We start from the raw sequence: 8,259 nt of genomic DNA on the forward strand, positions 1-8,259 counted from the left end.
TTCTTGACAGCCCTTTTTGTCCTCTTCGATGGATCAGGACGACCCGGATGCTGCTCAGTTGTTTCCTTGCCGTGTTTTCTGAACTGCACGATGATTCTGTTGACTGTCGAAAGTGGGATTCCCAAATTATACGAAATTTGCCGCCGACTTATTCCACCATCTGCTTGACCAACTATCGTTCCTCTAACAAAATCTGACAATTCGAGAGAACCTTGAGTTCTAGGCATGTTGTAGTACAAGATAATTAGTGTGCGGACCATTTTCATTTATATAGTGCTCTGTAAACACAAATTAGCTAGCATAAATCAGTTAAATGACGAAAAATTAGATGTCTATTTACTTGTAACCACTCAGTGTACAACGTTTCGACAAGATTTTGTCATCATCAGGTACCTGTGTTATATATATATGGATTACTGATTGTTTTAGTAGGCCAGTGAGTTGACTAGTTACTTAAAAAAAAAAAACCTAGGAAGAAAGAGACAGGAAGTTAAAATAAAATCGAGATCTAGAAAAAAGAGGAAAGTTTGGAGTCGCCATAACTGTTGTAAAATTCTCTACCCCTGTGATACACTCCAGGACATAGATATCCCGCACAGCAATTAGTTAGGGACCGCTAACTAGATGTTTGAAAAAGAACACGCCACAGAGCAGGACAGGAGTACGTGTCTCTCTCTGAACTCTAACTAAGTTTATCAACAAAGAAAGAAGCAATACACAAGACGTACAAAACAACAATCTTTATTTGCCAAAATTGGTGAATGGACAAACACAATACATAGCCACAAAACAAAAGCAATTGTTTGTTATGAGTGTGTTGAATTTCAAGAAATTTAAGCTATGAAGCTAGTTTGAAAGGTTTGAGCATGTTTTGAATGGAGAACACAACTGTACAAAGGGATTTTGATATAGGTAATTAAATATAATAAGGGATTAAATATACTAGACTATGGAGTGTCTGACTGAATGATGAAATTCTAAGGTTAAATGTAGGATGTTAAATACATAATTAGTGGTATTACATGTAAACGTTTATTTAATCTAGCTAAAATACACAGTATTGTGTATTTTACACTACTAGTTTCTATACAGTAGTCATTCAGATGTATGTTTTCAACACACAGCACTCACTCTGCCATCAAGGATGTATTTAATGTACAAAACACCTTTCCAGCTAATGTGATCAAGCTTCCAGATTCTGAGTTGACTATATACAGTCTTCGGGAATCAAGGCATTCGATGTTGGTAAGATAACCTTACAACTATACACAGACAGCCATTACAAAAATTATTCCAAAACTGAAAGAAAATATACTATTATTACAAGTAAAATGGGTGAAAACTAAATAATTCGTTCACAGAAATTTATTTATGAATGTACATGTAATGTTCATTTTAATCATTTTTCTTTTCATTCTTTAGAATACAATGTTTTTGTTAAATATCACTGAGTCAAAATATTAAATATAATTTAATAAATAGTTGAACCAACTAACAGATAACAAAACCGATTGTTTATTAAATTAGCATTAACAGTTTGGAAGTATGAAATAGTTACATTTGATCATCCTTAAAGTTATTGAAGATAATTTTCACTCAGTCACTTCTTGCGTCAAAGTAAAAATCTACTCCTCTTCATCTAAATTGTAGTAGACAACAGCCTATCATAACATTAAGGAACAACAAGAGAGCTTTTGGTCTGGCCTGGCATGGCCAGGTGGTTAAGGCGCTCGACTCGTAATCTGAGGGTCGCGGGTTCGAATCCCTGTAACACTAAACATGCTCACCCTTTCAGCCATGGGGGCATTATAATGTGACGGTCAATCCCACTATTCGTTGGTAAAAAAGGAGCCCAAGAGTTGGCGGTGGGTGGTGATGACTAGCTGCCTTCCCTCTAGTCTTACACTGCTAAATTGGGGACGGCTAGCGCAGATAGCCCTCGTGTAGCTTTGCGCGAAATTCAAAAAACAAACAAACAAACACCTGAAGACAACCCGATTCACTTCCGCCTACTTGCCCCCTCATCATTATACGTATATATGCGGGTATATATAAATGTATATATTTTTTTCCTTAGTTACTTATAATCATTTATTTTCCTACTTCTTCGCCCATACGGCTCATTAAATCGCTGACCACTAATTGAACTTTAACCTTATGCCTCGAGCAGGGTGAAGGGGCATTGCTAATCTTCGAGCACCCTTGATTATTAATTATTTCCCCTGAAATAATTAAGTTTAAATCTAAATAAATGCCAGAAACGAACGAAGGCAACCCGTTCCAAAAGCCAACCACCTTGTTAAGAAAATAAAGTTGTATTAACTAAAGATGACTCCTACCCTGCCAAAATTTATATTTCTGTCCCCTAGTCTTACCATTTTCACCATTAAATACGAAAAAAGGTGATGCATCAACACTATCAATTCCCTTAAGAATCTTAACACTTCAATCAGATGCCCTCTAACTCTTTTTTTTCTTCAAGAGAAAACAAATTCAGAGATCTTAACCTATCCTCGTATGACAACCTTTCTATCCCAGGTGTCATCCTAGTATACCTTCTCTGAACCCTTTCCAACAATTCAATGTCCTTTCTAAAGTAAGGAGCCAAATATTGAACACAGTACTTCAATAGTGATCTAACCAATGGCCTATACAATGACATTATAATATTTTCAGACTTGTATTAGATATTTCTGCAGATACAATCTTAACTCCTATTTGCTTGCCACTAGCGACAGCACATTGCTTGCATAGCTTAGGAGACTGATCAACCAGAACACTAAGATCATTTTCTTTCATGACACTGTTTAGGTTATTCCCATCACATTTATACTCATAATTCAAATTGATATCTTACATGCATTACCTTGCATTTATCATAATTAAAATATCCGCTAATTATTTGCCCAGATAATTCAAATCCTTTTGTAAAGCAGCATTCTCCTCCTCACAACCAGCAACAACCTAAACTTTAATTAGTATTGTCAGCAAACTTAAATCATCTGTTGACCATTCCTTCATATGTGTCATTGATGCAAATCAAAAATATATCAGACGATTTCAAGAGTCAACTACTTCACTTAATTTGCATATTACCACCGACTTTTTTATGGATCCTTAATTCCTCGGAAGCCCGGCATGGCCAGGTGGTTAGGGCGCTTGACTCGCAACCTGAGGGTCGCGGGTTCGAATCCCTGTTCCACCAAACATGCTCGTCCTTTCTGCCGTGGGGGCGTTATAATGTGACGATCAATATCAATATTAGTCGGTAAAAGAGTACCCCAAGAGTTGGCGGTGGGTGGTGATGACTAGCTGCCTTCCTTCTAGTCTTTCACTGGTTAATATAGTGAAGGCTAGCCCAGATTGTCCTCGTGTAGCTTTGCACGAAAATTAAACCAAACCAATTAATTCCTCGATTATTTGCGACTGCCTTCCTGTACTCTGTGGGTCCGATTGTTTGTTTCCTGATTAATTAGATTTGAATAACATACATATTCAGTTTTAGTCGCCACTACTGGAATTACATTAATTTGTAAGTTAACAGTGAATAAAGCCCTGGCCGAAAACTGTTCAGTCACGTTATATTTATAATTATAATAATAAAACTTATAAAGAAATACTTCTACGTTAAGTACGTGTGTGAGAATAGAGAGACTAAATACGGTCGTGGCCAAAATGTTTGCATACTGTTATATACTGATATTACTGTCTGCGTGCATGGAATTGTTATTGAGTAAATGCCCGAGGAGTACCAGAGAAGGTAGTGTATGATCGAACAAATATGTACGAGTTATCATTCTGGTCTGTATAAGTAGTTTTGAGCATCTGTTCGTCAAAACTCACATACACACCTGTTTTGTATAAAAGGGTGTGTTTTTGGTATAATCTTTATCGACATATTGTTCAGACAGTTTCTCTGCATGAGTCATGCCTCGTCATGTACCAGAAGTTATAGGGAGTCAAATTGTTCAACTGTCCAGAAATTGTATGAAGCAAACGGACATTGCCAGAACAGTAGGGTACCCCCCAGTGTACTGTACCCAGAATCCTGAAACGTAATCGGATTACAGGAAACGTTATTTGAGGAAAGTGGAAAGTCGACTGGTAAATGCCGAAATCTACTGCTCGAGATGAGCATGTTTTGATCAGGTTAACATGTCAAGGTCAAAAGAAGTCTTGCAATATCTGATGACAGGAATCGTATGTACACATTTATTCCAAGGTATCCAGAAGAACAGTGAATACGAGACTGACCAAACAAGGTTATTTTGCAAGAAGAGCTATCTGCAAACCAATATTAACCAGAATTCACCACTATCACTGTGTTATTTGGACAAGACAGCATGACAACTTACAGTTAGGACATTGGTGACATGTCATATTTTCAGATGAGTCCTATTTCCTGCTTGTTAAAGCTGTGGTAGGGTTTGTGTTCATCAGTTGCCTGGAGAACAGATGGAAACAGACTGTCTTTCCCATAGAGACCACACAGGAGGTGGTGCAGTGCGTGTTTGGGCAGCTATTCATCATAGTTGATCATATCATCGAGAGAAACATCAATGGCACATCTTACAGACACCACATAGAGACGATACTTCTGCTATATGCTAGGGCACGGTTTGGCAATAACTTTGTATTTGAGGATGATAATGCCACTGCCCACAGTGCGCATATTGTACAGGATTATCTCGACCAGGAGGACGTTGCAAGATTGCCATGGACATCAAAGTCTCCAGATTGTTATCCTATTGAGAACTGTTGGGTAGAACTGAGCCGGAAAATTGCTAACCACGACCATAAACCAACTACTGTAGCTAAGTTTCATCACCTCTAGTGATAAGTTCGATGAAATCAAGGTCGATTACATCAATAACCTCATCAACAACATGCCACATCACCTTGTGGAGGTTATTATAAAAATAGGAGAACCAACCAAATACTGAATGTTTAATTTGAACTGATATAAAATTACAGATGCTATTTATAATAATTTGATGTTATATTTTGTCATTATATATGTTTCGGTAAGGTTTGTTTGTGGTAGGTGAAATGTTGAATTACACATCTTTCTGCAACTTTTCTGATAAAATCGTTTGCTGTTCTAATATATCGTTCATGATGTCAATTGGACATTACCAAATTACATATGTAGATGTTTAATATAACATGTATTTCTCAGTTTGACAGTGCTAAGTGTATTTGTATCCCATCTTAATTATATTGATCTTATTTGTTACAAAATATGCAAACATTCTGGCCAAGACTGTATAAGACATTTGTTAGAATAGCAATTACTATGGTGTGAATGCCTTTTGCTGGCTTATATGAATATCTTTGAGACCATTACTATGTTTGTTGTATCCCAGTCGATCTGATCAGTTGTGGTATTGTGCGAAACGCGTCGTCGGCAATTGATGTGGAGGACGTGCTTTTTTTTTAAATGCTATTAATTATAGACTCTTCTTCTGAGAAAAACCATAATGTACCGAATGAAAAGTGTAATTTTTAAATAAATCCAATAAGCCTTACGACAAGTGGGGTTGATTCTAACTTAAACAAATTTCACGGGGATATTTTACTGCCCTTCGATTATGTGTATAAATGTTGCGATTAAGAATATTTTATGTTGTTTATTCAGTACTTCATAAACATTTAAAAAAATACAATAAGTAAGTTCAAAATGTTTAATAAAGTTCACTAGATGTCAGCTGATATCATATATACCACTAATGAGTTTTCTTTCGTTAAATAAAGCTGCATGGAACACAATTATTTGATTTAATTAGTTAAAACCCACGACGAGAACCAGTTTTTTTTTTTTTCAAATCGCCATGGAAACAGTGAACATCAGACATACATGTGCTGCAGTGACCTTTTATTCTTAATTAAGTTTAACATTTATTTGATATTGAAAATCACGTGTCTTTCTCCATCCACATAGGCCTCCCAGTGGCACAGCGGTATGTCTGAGAACTTTACAACACTAAAAACCAGGTTTCGATATCCGTGGTGGGCAGAACACAGATAGCCCTTTGTGTAGCTTTATGCTTAGCTACAAACAAACAAACAATCCGCATCTAAAAATAAATGTCTGAGTTTCCTAAGAGACTGTCTAGGTTTTAATTTTGTTGTCGAGCTTCTAGAAAAGGATGTAGAAAACAGGATGAAATAAATCCTTCTAATCTGGGTTAATAATGAAAAGTTAAACACAGTTTCGATAGTGATGTGTAGACTGATACGTTTATCTTGACATTTTAATTGAATCATGACAGCTTTTTTGCATGGTCGATTAGTTTGTATACAAAATAATATGTTCAGATTTATCAAAAGCAACGAAACTATCATTAACATATAGGGCCATCGAGAGCCAACATGGACTGCAGTTAAAGTTGGTATATGGGTGCCCCCCATATATGGGTCAATAGTTTTTACAATGACGTCGCATTCGTTTCGTACTGATTTGTTACATCCCGTACACATTTCTTGCCGTTTTCATGTCCATCCTCTGATGAGTAGTGGGCTAGGGGAAATACTCCCGTCCTCTTGAAGGGTTTGTTAAATCTTTTATAACTAGCTTGTTTCTTATGGCAGACAATTTTTATATGAACCCATACTTTGAACTCATACATTTTACCATTAAACACAATACGATTATTTGTTAGCTTAATATAAAAGTTTCTTTAACATCTGCCACACGAGCCAGCCCTGCATTTTGAGGTGGATAAAAAAAATCATTCAGGAAAAGTTTGGGTTGTTTTGATTAGATAAAAATAAGTGGTTTGGCATGACACTATTTGCGCTAAACTTTGTGGTTTCGTCCAATAATATATTAATTCAAAAGTATGTTCTCACACTGTTTATTTTCCCTATCTACACACACACACACAAAAGAATTATATTTAGGATAAAACTAGTATTAAGAGATTCGTGAAACTTTTTTACATAAGTGTTTGGAACGTAAGGTAGCTACACGTCCGAAAACTTTGGAATTTATGGGTCAAATTCAGATTTACGAAAATTAGATGGCCAGATTTTGTTGTAAATTTCATCGTGCAAATCGAGTTTTGTTTTCTAATTTGTTTATATGGATCCATTTGCTGCTTTATTGATAGAAAAACAAAGTTTATTTTATTACCTTAGCTACTTCTAATCTGTTTGTTTTAGAGCAGATCTGGGCTATCTACTATGTTACCGTGGGGAATCGAACCCCAGATTTTAGTTCGTAAGCTTACCGTTGTCCCTCTGGGGGATACTTCTAAACTGTGCTACTAATTAAAATTTCTGTCTTAACCAATTTAGAATTTTAAACCCTTCCTAACTCATAACACGTGGTTTGGACTTTTAAAAACGTGAAATTCAAAATGCAATGATTTGGATGCTTTTAAAAATAACACCTGCATCTTGATAAATCTCATAATAGTTTAAAACGATCAAGCAGTAATCCAAATGATAACAGAATAACATGACAATCACGTCTGTACTCGCAATGGAAATCTTAAACCAAATACGTCTTTTAAAACATAACTAAAACACTATGTATCACAAGTTAGGTAATGAAAATATCTACTAATTGAATAGGATTTTTTTTTCAACGTTACAAATTTTTAAAAATTGTTTAGCGTAATTTCTAGAGGCTAATTGTTATATTCTTTCCTGATAAATCTCCGTTTCTTTTTTATATTAAATCAAGTTTAATTTTTTTTCATTACAAAAAAATAGTTTTTAGATATTGCTATCTCAGACTATAAGTTCATATTTAGAAAAAGCTATACACTTTATGAAATAAAAATACAAACACCTCCAACTTGGACGACTGTTTCATGCTTTATCTATCTATCATGTGTACGTAAAGCTTTTTAACGTGGTTTGAGTTATAACGTATTAAATCTATATGTAGCCTAAGCTAAAAAACGTATATTTCACACTGAAAAGTTGGTATTATCTATAAAAAGCCAAGACCCACATATATATATATTAAATAAATTTGTTGATATTAAGTTTATGCTATTTTAAACTTATAATCCTAATTACGGGATATTCATACAGTTTCGGATGTGTAGATTAAGTTGACCAGTTGATTGGAAATTTGTTGTACAGTACAGGATTACAACTATGATGTTGTAGTAAGATGATAATAAGAAAAAACAAACTACTTACATTTACCACATCTACTAAGCTTATAATATTGTTGCGTCAGCGAGGTCACGTGACTCGTTCTCTCGAACCTTCGGGAATTGTCGGGAGATTACTAGATTTTGG

The sequence above is a fragment of the Limulus polyphemus genome, unplaced genomic scaffold (assembly GCF_000517525.1).
Source record: "Limulus polyphemus unplaced genomic scaffold, Limulus_polyphemus-2.1.2 Scaffold842, whole genome shotgun sequence".
In the NCBI taxonomy this organism is placed as follows: Eukaryota; Metazoa; Arthropoda; class Merostomata; order Xiphosura; family Limulidae; genus Limulus; species Limulus polyphemus.